The sequence below is a fragment of the Tupaia chinensis genome, unplaced genomic scaffold (genome assembly GCF_000334495.1).
Source record: "Tupaia chinensis unplaced genomic scaffold, TupChi_1.0 Scaffold150243_1, whole genome shotgun sequence".
Taxonomy (NCBI): domain Eukaryota; kingdom Metazoa; phylum Chordata; class Mammalia; order Scandentia; family Tupaiidae; genus Tupaia; species Tupaia belangeri.
Genome location: NW_006210084.1, coordinates 1,232,834 through 1,248,839, shown reverse-complemented (window position 1 = coordinate 1,248,839; position 16,006 = coordinate 1,232,834). Strand labels below are relative to the sequence as shown.

General features: G+C 39.4%; 1 pseudogene; it reads right to left on the bottom strand.

Annotated features, from left to right (window-relative positions):
• Window positions 1-8,412: 8,412 nt before the first annotated feature.
• On the bottom strand, window positions 8,413-8,776 carry LOC102501165 (enhancer of rudimentary homolog pseudogene; annotated as a pseudogene).
• Window positions 8,777-16,006: the final 7,230 nt, after the last annotated feature.

Genomic DNA, 16,006 nt, shown 5'->3' with positions numbered 1-16,006 from the left:
TTTGTAATTAAAGTATTCTCCATTTTCCACTAAATATAAACATTTGGAAAAATAATGTAAAATTATATATTTTAAAGCATATGTATAACAAACTGACACATTCTTTCATCTAAAAAAGTCACATCAAATTCATGGAAACAAAAAGATTGAGTTGTCATTAGTACTTTTCCCTATTCATTTATTACTATATTCATCAACACATTCTGGTAAGTGCTTAATAACTTGCTTTCCTAAAAGAAAAGCCCAATTTCTGTGGTGTCAGTACTCCCACAGTGGCCATTTCTAAAGCCACTGAACACTTAATTGCAAAGAAATGCCATTAATCAACTGTCATTAGATGGTTAAGAGTTGGTTTGAGCACTCTACTGCATGTAACCAGGAGAGAAAGGAATGTTCTGAGAAGTTTAACTGTTTAGAATGTTCACCTACTAAAGGATGAGGGGAAAAGGCCAGGGCTAGATTTGGTGAGGTAAGTCAGAGCATGAAAAGCCTTGAATGTCTATTTAGAAGATTCATTGACCATAAGATTTGGCATATACTCAGTGAGAGATGACAGTGGCTCTCATTATCATATCAACCATGGTGTTTTGAAGAAAGCTAGGGAAGAGATGATGGTGTCCCCAACCATGGTAGTGCCTGTAAGATTTTGTAGGTATAGAGTGAAAAGATTACAATGGCCCTAACATGGTAATATCTGTGATTTTGTAAATATTCAGGTAAGAGATGAGAATGTTCCTACTTAGGTAGTCAACATGGGGTATTGAAGTTATATAGGTAAGAAATGATGATAAACCTAACCACAGGAGATACCATGTCATTTTGTGGATATCCATGTAAGAGATGATGGTGGCCGTATTCGTCATACTAAAGTTGGGATTTCTCAGGTAAGCAATTAAAAACCATTGGTGATCCTTACCACATTGGTAGTGAACATGGCATTTCATAGCGTTCCAGGTATGATGGTGAACCTAATAACAAAAGTGACCATGAGATTTTTCAGGGGTCTTATAAAGAAATGATGGTGCCCCAACCCCAAAAATGATGATGGAATTTTGCAAGTAAGCTACAAAGAGATGATAGTGATCCTAACCGCAGTAGTAAACAAGGGATTTTTGAAAATATCAAGGTAAAAGATGATAGAGTGTCCTTAAAACGTGGTTACCATGGTATTTTTCAGGTATCCAATTAAGAAATGATGTATAGCTAGCATTGGTACTACCAAGATATTTTACAGTCACCCAGGTAAGAGATGATGTGTCTCTAGAAATGGCATTTATCTGGGTAATATGTTGGTCTCTACATAAAATAGTTTTTCTAAACCTGACAGGCACCACATGTTTTTGTAGGTATCTAGGCAACAGTTGATGTCACAGAATACTATTGTGGCCAAGGTAATTTGCAAGGATACAGCCAAGAGCTTATGGTAAACCTAAAAAGTAGAGTGAATATAGGCTTTTGATGGTGTTCAGTAAGTAATGATGGTCCTGGTATTCTTAAGGGGTGATGTGTGTCTAATTAAGATTGTCGCCATGAGTTTATATAGATTTCAGTAAAAAAAGGAAAGTGAACTTAACCATAGTAATGGCATGGGATCTGGCAGATATCAAGGAAAGAAATAATATGGGATTTAATCAAAGAAACATGATTAGAGTTCAAAGATGTCCAAGTAAGTGATCATGGTATCTCTAACAACAGTAGGAACCATGGGATTTTACAAGTTCCAGTCAATAGATGATGATAAATTTTAACAATGAGAGTAAATGTAAGACTTTGCAGATATCCAGGTAAGAAATGATATGGTCCTTAAATACATTAGAGATCATGTGATTTTTCAGGTATCTAGATAAGCAATAATGGTGTCCAAAATCTTATTGTAACCGTAAGTTTGTGTAGGTATCCAGGCAAGAGATGATGTAACCCTAGCCATGGCATTTATCTTGATAATTAGTAGGTATTCATGTAAAAGACAGTATGTTTCTAAACTTCGTAAAGACCAGGTATGAAATGATACTGTTCCCACAAATACTACTAAGGATAAGTCCTTACTCATTCAGAGATAATGGTTTTGAACTATGGTTAAAACTGAGGGATTTGTAAATTTCAAGGTAAATTTTCATGTTGTTTCTCATCTCAATGTTGGCCACAATATATTTATAGGTTTCTAGTCAAGAGATTAGAAGGTAGAAAGGTTAAAGATAGTATAGCATTGATGAGTCAAAAAGAAGAGGTCAAAAGTATTTTCAACTGTCCAGATATTATAAGAGATGTAATAAACAATATTTTTCATTAGTCCAGCAGGTGGCATGGAGGTTAAGGTTCTGGATCCCACATGGCCAGCCATGCAGTTCAAGTCCTAGACCTAGTGGCTTGAAAATCACACTGGAAGTATGTATATGCTTGCCCAAAATCCCAAGAGGAGAATGGAAGTGAAGGGACTGCTACGTGGCCATCCCCTGAGGGGATAATTTCTCACTTCCCCTGCCTCTTTCTTTCTCTGGTAAGTGCGTATGCCATATAGCAAAAATTAAAATAGTAATCATAAAATAAAGAAGCAAACACATTTTTCATAGTATGCTTTGCAGGTTCCTTTCAAGAGGTCTTATTGAGTTTAACAATGAACATAGGAGACAGTGTTGGTATCTGGGTAACTGATGATGTGTTCTTAAACCATAGCAGAAAATGTTTGATCTTAATAAAAGCAGGTAAGTGATGACAGTGTTCCTAAAATTTACTGTTACATTTGTTTGTTTGCTAGTATCAAAGAAGGAACTGAGGGAACCAGCAGTTAGCGTAATGGCTATGTCGCTGGACTCCCACATAGTCGACCGCGGTTCGCGTCCCGGACCCGGTGGCTTAAAACATGCCAGGCGTGTGTGCGTGCATGCCCAAGATCCCAAGAGGAGAATGGAGGAGAAGGGATTGCAGCATGACCATCCCCTCTGGGGAGTGATTTCTTGCTTTCTGTCTCTATGTCTCTCTCTGTCTGTCTGGCAAGTGCACGTGCCCTATAGTGAAAACCTCTCCAAAAAGAAAAGAAAGAAAGAAATGATAGAGTCCTTAAAGGTGCTACAAATCAGGAGTTGGTACTGTTTTACATTTTTGAGAAAATGTAACCCTGTGAGTATTGAGAGATTGCCACATCAAGATAATTATCATGTGTTCCCTACCACATTAGTGAGTCTAAACTGAAGCACAAGCCACCTGATCTTCAGATATTTAGGTAAGTGTTAGTGGTATCCTTAACACTTGTCCCCATGATTTCATGGTAGGTGTTTGGATAAGAAATGAGAGAACACTAGAAACCATGAGATTGCCCTTTTTATATTTTAGAGAATGTGTTTAACCCTGTGAATATCATGGGATTGCAGATGTCCATGAAATTCATTCCTTCCTTCTTTTCTTTTCTTTTCTTTTCTTTATCTTTTTTCTCTCCCCCCCCCCATTTTTTATTATTACTATTTTTAAATTTGACCAGAGAGAGAAAGAGTAAGTGGGAAAGCAAGCTGCCAGGTCTAGGACCAGAGAGAGAGAGAGAGAAAGGATAAGTGGGAAAGCAAACTGCTAGGTCCGAGACTCAAATTACAGTTAGCCATGTGGGAGTCCAGCACCTTAACCACCATGCCACCTCCTGGTCTCCAAATTCTTAAATGTTCCCAGCCACAATAGTAACTATGGAAATTTTGCAAGTGTCTCCTAAATAAATATAATCTTATCTGACAATGGCTTTGACTTTGGAGTACCACAAGTCCCTGAGTAGAGTTCTATAATCATGGATGTGACTGAGGTTATTTGCTTTTTCCAGAGAGAATCTTTACAAAAAAATTGTAATGTATTTTTCAGGTTTCTGTCAAAAGATAACAGTGAATTTAAAGTGGTTACATTTCTGCAATTCAGGTAAGTGATGTTTCACCATACCACAGACCATCTGATTTTCACAAACCTAGGTAAATGAGATTTGCCTAAACTTGCTTCACCATGGGATTTATAAACAAAATATAAGTAAGGAATGATAGTGTTTCCTAATTCTGGTAATCATGTTACTTTATTATTTTCAATATTAGAGAAAATTGATCTCATGAGTGTTGAATGACTTGTGTGCTGTTATAATGTAATTGGTGAGAAATAAGAGGACATCCAGACATAGCCAGATTTATTGGAGTTTTATTGATTAATAGGCCAGTGACTTCAGGAAGACTCATGTCTCTCAAAAAACCTGCAACCCCGAGTGGAGGGAGAAGGGGGTTTACAAAGGCAAAAACCACATTTGTGTGGTTATGGCAGAAGCAGTAATCATTGAGGGGGGGAGGTGACAAGGAGAAGGAGTGGAGATTCCTATGCATAAGTGGTTATAGAAGCCAGATCAAGCAACTTAATAATCTCTAGACCTTTGCTTAAGCACAATGGAATCTTAATGACCTTTATGGCTAGGACAAGGGGTTTGGCATTGATTATTATATCACTAAGGAACATCTTAAGGTAGGGAGTTTTGGGTTATTTAGTGAAGACAGTAGGGATGTTAATCACTCTGTTACTCTAGGCAAAAGAAGAAAGTTAGTTTCTGATATAGAGAGGAGTTCAAAATGGAGGTGCTCCTGCTTCACTGCTTCAGTACCAGATGACTGTCATGGAGTTGTGCATTACAGTGGTAAACATGGTCTTTTAGTGGATTAGTAGTCAAGAGACAATATTGTATTTCACAATGGCATCAACCTTGGAATACGTGAAAAACCAGGCAGTGTTGGTAACTCCAGTTCAAAGCGATGGCTTCTGCAGTAATGGCAGTGAACATGGTTATCTGCAGGGTCCTGGTAGAATACATGTGTCCAAAGACACATCACAGGGTGTTCTTAGATTCCTGTTAACAAATTATGGAAAACCTCATAATGGTCAACAAGAAAACTTTGCTTATCACCAGGCAAAGGAAAATGTGGGCCTTAAGCACTTTATGAACAACATAATTAAAAGATCTATACGTGTGTGTTGCATGGTCTTCCTACTTTTACATAGCAATTTTTAAATTTGTTATTCTTGTTGTTTTAAAAAAGTATTCATTTAAAAAATGATATTTTCTTAACCAAGCTAATAAACATTGACCTTTATTACTTTAAAGTTTAGATACAAGGTGTGTTTAACCTTAAAAGCTGCACAGAAATGTGCAGGTATCCAGGTAGTTGATCCTGCAGATTCACACCACAGTATTGATCCTGAAATTTCTAAAGGTGCACAGTCAAGGGCTGGCCTTGTAGCTCAGTAGTTAATCTGTGCATTGGGAGCCAGGTCCCATGGCCAACATGGACTCAATAGTTAAGAGTCCTAGCCCCTGTGGCATGAAAAACTCACCAAGCTGCTGTACACATGCACAGAATCCTGACAGGATGGAGAAATAGAGGATAAAGGATTGTGATGTGACCATGCCATATTGAGGAGTTGTTCTCTCTCCCTGGTGAATGTATATGCCTTCAAAAAAATAAATAAAAGAGAGAGAAAAGAAAGTACTCAATCAAGAAATGATAGTATCACTAACAATGACCTTAAAGATCTGCCAAGATTTTGGTTGTGTTGAGGATTCTCTTGATGATACAAGTCACCAAGATTATTTTAGGGTATACTTTTTTCCCTCCTTTCCTCAGGCAATCAAGATGTGTTGTGAACATGCTTATCAAATGGATTTTCTCACATTCCAGCAGTCACGACAAACCTAAACAGTGTCATTAATGGGACCTTGCTAGTGACCAGGTAAGTGACAAAATGAGTCCTACCTCAATACAGATCATCTATTCTTCAGATTCTAGGTCAGCTAGAATGAAATCCCTAACACAATTATTACCTTTGTTTTTTGTCAGGTATCCCATTCAGTTCTTTTGTAGTGCACAAAAATGAGCTGTTCTGACATTAGTTCACTAGAGATCTTATTTTTAGATATTGTTGTGTGAACCTTGTGTTTACAATGTGTGCAGTTCAGAAATTAATTTGTTTCTAAAAATACTAATGAACATGAGATTTTATTATATTTTTGTTCAGAAGTAATTTGTTTCTTATACTCAAAGTAACAGATGGATATGTATATATCCAGGGGACTTATCATTTTGTCTTATCTCCAGTAGTGATCATGGGAGAGTTTTGCAGATATCTCTTCAAGTGAGGACAGTAATTCTAGTGGACTTTGATCTTGAAGTTCTACAATGACCTAGGTAACTATGGGGGCTTGTGAAATGATACATGGGACTAAGGGACTTTGTAGTGTTTAGCTAGAATAAGACCTATAATGAATACATATTCACAGTGTGATCTTTAGGTTCATGTCAAGCCATCATAGTGAGACTATCAATGGTAGTTCATAAGGTACAAAGCAGCTCTTGAGGTAAATGATGCTCTAGACATAAAGCAGAGCATAGCCCATTTAGTCATCTAGATCAGGAAATGAAGGGAGTTCCTAACACTTCTGGATACCATGTTCTTGTTATAGATGTTCAGGTAAGAAATAAGGGGGTCCTAGGACCAGCAGATGGCTTAATGGTTACTTTGCTGGACTACCATGTAACAACCACAGTTAGAGACCCAGACCAAGTGGCTTAAAACTCACACTGGGTGCGTGTGTGTGCACGCACAAAATCCCAAGAGGAGAAGGGATTGTGTCATGGCCATTCCCTCTGGCGGGTGACTTCTCGCTTTCTGTCTCTCTGTCTCTCTCTGTCTTTTCAGCAAGCACACACTCTCTAGAGCAAAAATCTCTCTTAAAAAATATAAATAAGTGAGTCCTTTCCAGTTTTAGTAATTATGAGTTTACATTTAGTATACTGTACATAAAATTTATGTTGAACCTGTGAGTGTCGAGGGATTGATTTTATTCTGGGTAATTGGAACTGTTGTGGAACTCCCACACCAGTTTTGCAGGTGTATAGTCAAGACATAATAGCCTTCCCTGACAACAGTATTGACCTTGAATTAATGTAAGTACTCAGGTAGAATTGATATGGCTCATGATAGTAGAAGTGTGCAGTCATGGGCAGATGTCCTAGTAAGATAAGTTGTATCCTTAAACAAATTTTTATTATGTCTTTGTTTCAGGTTTCTCTGAAAAGAAACCAGTCATCCTAGTGATGTTCATTGGTTACCTTGCAAGTAACCAGGTCTCACTACAGTGCAGATCATCTGACCATTGATAGCCACGTAGGTGACCATGGTGTCCCTAATGTTTTTGTTGCCAAGTTTTTTCACAAGTATCCTGTGAGGTCTTTGCTAGTACACATATCTGAGAATATTTCACCTCAATTCATTAGAGACCTTCTTCTGTTCAGACATGTGTATGTAACTAACATTTTAGTCACTCTTATATTTACCACGTTTTAGGCAAATATGCAGTTACTATCCCCCAATAATACTAATAAGTGTGATATTTCATTGTATCATGCCTTTCAGGTAGCATGTATTTAAACTTGTAACCATAGAAAGACCAGGAGGTATCCAGATAATTTGTCCTATTAACCATGGAATTTTTGTAGGTATGACTTCAAAACAGGAAAGTATATCTTCCTGTTTGACCTTGGAGTTCTCCAAGCAAACAAATAGTGTCTCTGTGTCCTGAAACAATGCAAGTGACTAAAGGAATTTACAAGTGTTTAGATAGATATGTTAGCAAAACCTTTTCCACCACATGTTTTCAAGATCAAGTCAAGACATCCCAGCAAGCCTCCCAGTGGTAGCTAAGATGAAACATTGCTGTTACCAAGGTAAGTGCTGATGTGGGCATTGACCACAGCACAGACCACTAGATCCTCACCAATATAGGTAGTGACTATGGTGTCTTTAAACATTGACATGTTTAGCATGCTTTGATTACAGCTGCTGATCAGGTAAGAAAAGATTGAGTCTTTAACAATTCTAACAAAAATGAATTAATACTTTTTTATATTTCAGAAAAAGAGTGGTTTAACTAGTGAGTATTGATGGTTTGACAGGATCCTCGTATTTGTTCTGGAATCCAAGTGAAATAGGAACCATGGAATTTTTGCAGGTCCCCAATCAAAAAATGATAGCGTCTTCTTCTTTTTTTTTTTTTTAATAACTAAAGAACTTTTATTTTTCACTAAGACTTTATCTTGAGGACATAACTAAACTGTGTCACCACCTCCCACCCCATCTTGAAGGGTTAGTACAGTGAGTGTTATAAAACAGGTATGAACGGTTTAAAAGATTGGAGCCAATATTAACTGACAAGGAGCAATTTCCATCTAAATCATCATAAAAATGTTTAAGTAAAAAAAGAGAAGAAGAAAAAAAGGGGCAACCGGGATTGAGATTAACCAAAATCCTCACATTTCATCGAATACATTCAATCGTGGCTAGAGTGTAACAAAATGGAAACAGGATACTATGATACAAAAACGTTCACTACATACAGCACACTGTTCACACCTGTATTCCAAGTCCACCCCATCCCCCTAATGCTTCCAGCTCAATTATTTCCCAGCTTGTTGGGCCTGCCGACGAAGGAGCACATAGATCTTCTCTTTAATCCAGTCTTTGTTATACGGCTGGTATGACTGGGTATCAGCTTGGTAAACAAGGCAGCTGAGGTCTGCCAGATCGTCAATGAAATCTAACAACTGACTGATATCGTACTGTGATGGAGGGACTGTTGGGATTCATTCTCTTCAGATGTTCTTCATACATTTTACAAACACCTTCCATGCATTCATTCACAGATTTGTAGTCAGCGTTAAGTTCTGCCTTCTGGTCTCTTGGTGGGCTGTACCAGCAAAATGGTGTGAGACATTGCGCCAGACTCTCTTCACTGTAGCCAATGCTGACACCACCGACATACACCAAAAAATGATGGCGTCTTCTGACAGTGGTTTTCACCTTGAGTCAATCCAAGTAACTTTCTCGATTTGAAGTGTCAGGAATACTGAAGGCACATACGGATCTGGGCTGGTGTCTGAATAGCACAGGTTGTGCCTTTAAACATTTTTTTAGAGAGATTTTTGTTATAGGATGCATGCACTCACCAAAGAGACAGAAAGAAAGTTAGAAATCACCCCCAGGGGGGATGGCCATGCTTCAATTCCTTCTCCTCAATTCTCCCCTCAAAATTTGGCCTGCATGCACATACACCCAGTGTGAATTTCAGGCTGCCAGGTCTAAGACTTGAACTGTGGTCAGCCATGTGGGGGGTCTAGTGCCTTAACCACTACACCACTTGCTGGCCCCATAAACATATTTTTTCCATGTGATTTTCATAAGTTTCCAACCTGCAGATAACAGTAATGCCAATGATAGTCATTAACAGAACTGTGTTACTACTATGATAAATGAAAATCACTTATACCATGGTGAACATCATAGAACTTCAACATAAAGGTAAGGAAGGTATCCCTAATAAGAGTTTTGCCCTGTCTTTTGGCAGATATCTATGAAGGTCTTCGCCACTACACAGGGATGGAAGATGTCACCTTAACTCATTTAACCCCTTATTTAATTCATCTATTAAGAGCTCTTATAGCCACCCTGTTTTTGCCCTGTGTGCAGTTAAGAAGGTCATATCTACCTCATGTGATTAGTAACCCTAAGATTTTATTCTATTCATGTTTTAGAGAATGTTTCCAAATGCATTTAATGCAGGAGGCCAATGTGATATCCAAATAACTATCTTGTTTTCCTTCACTAAGACAGACCATATATTTTTTTTAATGTATCCTTTCAGAGAGAGAGGTTTTTCTTTTTCTCTTTTTTTTTTTTTTTTGGAGAGATTTTCACTGTAGGTCGCGTGCGCTCGCCAGACAGACAGAGAGAGACATAGAGACAGAAAGCGAGAAATCACCCCCCGGGGGGATGGTCACGCCGCAATCCCTTCTCCTCCATTCTCCTCTCGGGATCTTGGGCACGCACGCACACGCGCCCGGCGTGAGTTTTTTTAAGCCACCGGGTCCGGGACGTGAACCGCGGTCAACTACGTGGGAGTCCAGCAACATAGCCATTACGCTAACTGCTGGTTCCCTAGAGAGAGGTTTTTAACCAACCTTTTCCTTGGAATTCTTGAAATAGCATGGCTTGGTCCCAAAAGCATCCATGTGACTGACTCAAGGATGTGCAAGAATGCAATGAAAATAAAATGTGTACCAATCACCTTTCCACATTTTGTTTTTTGTAGTCAAATCTGTACGTCCCTACAGGCTTCTTTTCAATGTTGTTTCACATGGCATATTTCTGGTATCAAGGTTAGTGGTGATATAGGTCTAAACCACAACGCACACCACCAGATCATCACCTATGTATGTGATGATAGTGTTTGTTTAACTTCTTACCATGATGTGCTTGGAAGTATGGTTCAGGTAGGTAAAGATTCAGTACTTAGCAATTCTAGTGTCCACAAGTTTATACTTTTTATATTTCAGAGAATATTTTGTTCAACCTGTATTTTTGACAGATTGAGGGACACAGACCTATTAACCAATTAACTTTTTTATATATGTGTATCCTGGTAATGATAGTCTCTCCTGACAGTAGTGTTGACCACAAATTAATCCATCTATCCGAGTGAGAAGTGAGTCTGCAAGTTCCAGGCAAGTGTCCTTATATGTTGTATCCTTACATGCAGTTTGTCCATGTTTTTCACAGGTTCTAATCTAGAGAACACAGTAATGTCAAAAATTGTCATTAGGGACTGGTAGGCAGCATGGTGGTTGAGGACGCTGGACTCCCACATGGCCAACCACAGTTTGAGTTCTGGACCTGGAGCCCCTCTCTCTCACTCTGTCCCTCTCTGATCAAAATTAAAAATAAATAAATGAAGTTAAATGTTAAAAAAATGGCCATGAAAACAACCTCATTAATAGACAAGTAAGTGACAAACATGATCATATAAGGTATATCCTATCTGATGTTAAGTATCAGGTAAGTGAGGAAGATATCCCTAAAACTTGTGCTGCCATTTTTTTGTTGTCATTCTTACTGTTGTTCCAGGTAACTTGTGAGAGCCTTTTTTAGTATATAGATATGAGATGATGTCACCTTAACTCATTGGACTCTTCTTGTGAGATATGTGTTTAATACATGTTTTACACACAATTATACTTAGTGGTTTTAGCTTGCATCCAGCTAAGAAGGTCATATTTCTCCAACATTATTAGTAAGCTGGAGATATTATTGTATTTCAGGTTCAGAGAAAGTATCCTTTACACTTCTATGATAGGAGACCTACGCAGTATCCAAGAAATGTATCATATATTCCATCACTGAGATGTAGACCATGGATTTTTTTGTCTGTATTCTTTGAGAGAGGGATATCTTACAAGGCATTTCCTCAGAATTCTGCAAATACCAAGGTAGCATTGAATCATGGTTGACCATATGGGGGTCCAGTACCTCAAGCACCACCCTACCTTCTACAGAGTAGCTGGGTTTTCAGATCTTAGAACTAGTAATTCCTGAGTAACTAATAGATACTTTTGGAGGTGTGTAATGATGGTTTCTCCTGATGAAAGTACTGTTGACCTCACATTAATCCAGCATTGAAAGGAAAGATGGGATGTCCTGGCAAAATGGAAGCACTACTTGGCACAGTCAGAAAAGTTGTGTCCCTTAACACATCTTTGTGTCCATTGTTTGCGGGTTCCATTTCTGGAGAACATGGTGATAAAAAACAATTTCATTAATGGGAACTAGGAAAAAAGTAAGGCCAAGAGGCGATCCTACCCAACTGCACATTTTCTGATCTTCAGCAATCAGGTGGATGAGAAATGTGTCCTAATCAAATGTGTTTTGTCATTATTATTTTTCTAAAGGTATCTTAAGAAAGATATTCTTGGTATTCACTTGTGACATGATGTCACTTGAACTCATTGGAAACCTTATTCTTCAAATATGTCTATTTAGTTGATAAGTTGCACACAATTATACTCATACTGGTTTTGCTCTGTATGCAGTGGAGAAAAGCATGTCTCCCTAACATTATTAGTAACTTCGAAATTTTACTCTCTTCTTGTTTCACAGACTCTTTCCTTAACACATTGAATAAAGGAGGTCTATGCAGTATCTAAGTTATCCTATTTTCCATCACAGTGAAATAGACCACTGTCATTTTGGGATCTGTTATTTGGAAAGTAGGGTATCTTTCCAGACTCTATCTCTGAAATTCTGGAAATCCTCAGGTAGTGTCAATGAGTCTAGAAAACACCAATGTGATTGACCCAGGGAATTTGTGAGGGGCAGGTAGAATATGGCCTGTTGCAATCATTTACTGTTCTATTTGCTTTTCAAAGTCAAGACACATTGACAATCTTCCCAGTGCTACTCAGCGTGGGACATTGTTGGTGTCCATAACAGTGCTGTAGTGGGCCTGAGCCACAGCACAGACCACCAGATCATCACCTGTAGAGCTAAGGTCTGTGGGGTTTGCTTAACTACTTCTTACCATGCATTGTTTTCAGAAGCTATTCAGGGAAGAAATGATTGAGTCCTTAGCAATTTAAGTAACCACAAGTTTCCTGTTCTCATATTTAAGTGAATGTTTTCAGTTGACCTATGAGTGTTGACAGATCGCCTAGATAGTGGCATCTTAGAATTGCTAGTGCTAGAGTAACCAAAAGACTTTCTGGTAGGTGCACATACTAAAGGTCTCTCCTGAAAGCAGTGTCGACCTCACGTTAGTTCTCCTATCCACAGAGTTGAGGTATCCCACTATGAATGAGGCATGCAAGGCTCTGAGCAGTTGGCCTAGATAGAAAAGCCATTTCTATTTCTCTTAATGCAGTTTTTCCATCTAATTTTCACAGCCCCAGCCATGAAAAAAACTGTCCTGCCAGCAGTGCTCATGAATAGAACCTTGCTAGGCCCCAGAGAAGTGGCAGAGTCGGTCCTCCTTCAGTGTGTATCTTCATATCTTCACCAATCAGATGAATGAGGAAAGTGTTCCTAACGTGTTTTTCTGTGTGTGGTTTTTTTTGTTTTTGTTTTTGGCAAGTATCATGTGGGGGTCTTTGCTGGGCTTCAGGTATGAGATAGTCACCTGAACTCATTGGGTGCCTTCATGTCAGATTTGTATGTAATTAAGATGTTATATTCTCTCTTTAAAAAAAAAATTATTTATTTATTCTTCAATTTGAGTAGGGGGTGGGGAGGAAGAAAGCAAGTCACCATATCTAGGACTTGAATCATGGTTGGCCATATGGAGGTCCAGCACCTCAAGCACCACACTGCCTTCCAGCCCCATAAAATGTTAGATTCTCTTAAACTTGCCTTGTTTCTGGCCTGTGTACATGGTTCAAAAGGGTCTATCACTCTAACATGTTGAGTAAGCCTGCTATTTTCCTCTCTTCCTCTTTCAGAATGTATTGTACTAACACTCTGAAGGGAGGGGATAAATCCCTAGTACAAGTAATAGATTCTTTTTTCCATCACCTCAACATAGATCATGGGCATTTCTCCTTATAAACCTTTAAGCGAGTGGACGTTTCTGACAAGCCTCTATTAAGAATTCTGGATTGAGGTGGGGTGGGCAGCAGGTAGCATGGTAGTTAATTACTAGATTCCCACGCGACTGATTGCAGTTCAAGTCCTGGACCTGGTGGCTTGAGAATCAACACCAGGTGCTTGTGTAATGCCCAAAATCCCAAGAGGAGAATGGAGAAGAAGGGATTGCAGCAGGACCATCTCCCCAGGAGATGATTTCTCGCTTTCCCTCTCTCTCTGTCTCTCTCTGCTTCTCTCCTCCCCAGTGAGCACAATGCACCCTATGGGAAAAAAAAAAAGCTAGGAAAAAAAAGAGTTCTGGATGGGTCCTTGTCTTGTCTCAGTCTCAAAAATATCCCTGTCACAAACCCAGAAATGTGTGTATGTGCAGGGAGAATGAGACATGTCCCAATCTCCTTTCCATGTTTTATTGTGTGTCTTCAAGTCCAGATGTCCCTACAAGCCTCTCAATGCTGCTTCACTTAGCACATTCAATTATGAAGGTACATGCTGATATGGGCCTACATACAGCCCAGTGGAGCATCATTTATATATGTAAGTGAAGAAGGGGCTTGTTTACTTCTCACCATGTTTTTGTTACATGTGGGGAATATGTATGCAAAGATTGGTCAAGCTCTTAGCAATTAGTGTCCATGACACTAGACTTTTGTATTTCAGAGGATATTTCATTCACCCTGCAGGAGTTGACAGATTGATTGGACACAGGTATGTACCCTGGAACTCTCTGCACTGTGGTCATCAAGGGACTTGTTTGCACATGAAAATTCAAGTAAGGATGATCTCTTCTGGCAGGAGTGTTGGGCCGAAGTTATCCAGGTAGGTGCAGTGAGGTGCCCTGTAACAGTGTATTCAAGCAAGGTTCTGGCCAGGAGGCCACACTGGACCTGTTGTATGCTTATGCAGTTTTCACATGTTTGTCACAGTTTCTAGAGAACCCAATGATGTCACAAAAGGTTGTGAAAAGAACTTTGGTGGTCACCAGGTAACTGACCAAGATGGTCCTGCCCAATATACATTATCTGAGCTCACCTATCAAGGAAGCAAGAAAGGTGTCATGAAAAGGTATATGGCCATTTTCTGTTTAGGCAGGTCCTATGAAGGTCTTTACTAGTGTACAGGTGTGGGGTGACATCACCTTCACCAGTTGGATATGTATTTAATTCATATGTTAGACATTTTCATCCTTACCCTGCTTTTCATCTCTGTACAGTTAAGAAGGCAGTATCTCTTGACTGTATCAGGAAGCCTGAGATTTTTGTTATATTACTGTTTCACGGAAATTTTCCTGAGCACCTTTACCAGAGGAGGCCAGCATGGGATCCAGGTAAGGGATCCTATTTTCCATCACCATGACACAGACCACCGACACTGTGCATCTATTCTTTGAAGACTGAGATATCTTTCCAGGTTTTTCCTGTTACTCTTCAAATTCCCAGGTAGTGTCCATGGATCTTGTTGGCATCCATGTGATCAACCCAGGGAATTTTCAACAGTGCAGGTAGAATGTGACATGTCCTAATCACTTAGTCCTCAATGTGCTTTTCAGAGTCTAAACACCTTGGCAATCCTCCTAGTGCTACTCAGCATGGGACATTGTTGGTGTCACCAGTCAGATGAATGAAGAAGGCTTCCCTCACATGTACTTTTCTGTGTTTTCTTCATACAGGTATTTTCTGCAAGTCTTTAATTGGTGTTCAGGGATGAGATGATGTCACCTGAACTCGTTGGATACCTTCTTGTCAAATGTGTATGCAATTTAAATGTTAGACCCTATAACACTTGTCCTTTTTAGTCCTATGTGCAGTCCAGAAGGGCCTCACTCAGTAACATATTGAAACCCTGGGATTTTCCTCTCTTCCTGTTTCTGAGCATGTTTCCTTAACACATCGTCAGAAGGAATCCTATACTATATGCAGATAACATATCCTCTTTACCATCACCACAACATAGACTGTGGGCTTTTCTCAATGTGTCCCTTTAAGTGAGTTAGAGATTCCTTACAGTCCTTTATTCAGGCATTCTAAATGGGTCCAGGTCATGTGTCTTGGTCCCATGAGCATCCCTGTGTCTGACCCAGGTATGAGCCTTGTGCAGGGAGAATGAGATGTGTCCCAATCCCCTTTCAACATTGTATAGCATGTCAAGCCCAAACGTCCCTGAAAGCCTCTCAGTGCCGTTTCATGTGGCACGTCACCAGTAGGGAGGTTCGTGCTGATATGGGACTAAACTACACACAGCACTGTAGATCTTCACCTGTGTAGGTAAGCCAGGAGAGGGTTCATTTAACTTCTCACCATGCTTTGGTTACAAGTATGGATCCTGTACACAATGACTGATTGAGTCCTTAGTAATTGCAGTGGCCATGAGTTAATGCTTTCTGTATATCAGAGAACACCTTGTTCAACCCACAGTGGTTGATGGATCGACTGGAAACAGGTCTGTATCCTGGAGCTCCCTGCACTATGGTCACCAAGAACCTGGCTTACACATGAAAATTCAAGTAAGGTTGATATCTCCTGGCAGAGGTATTGAGCCA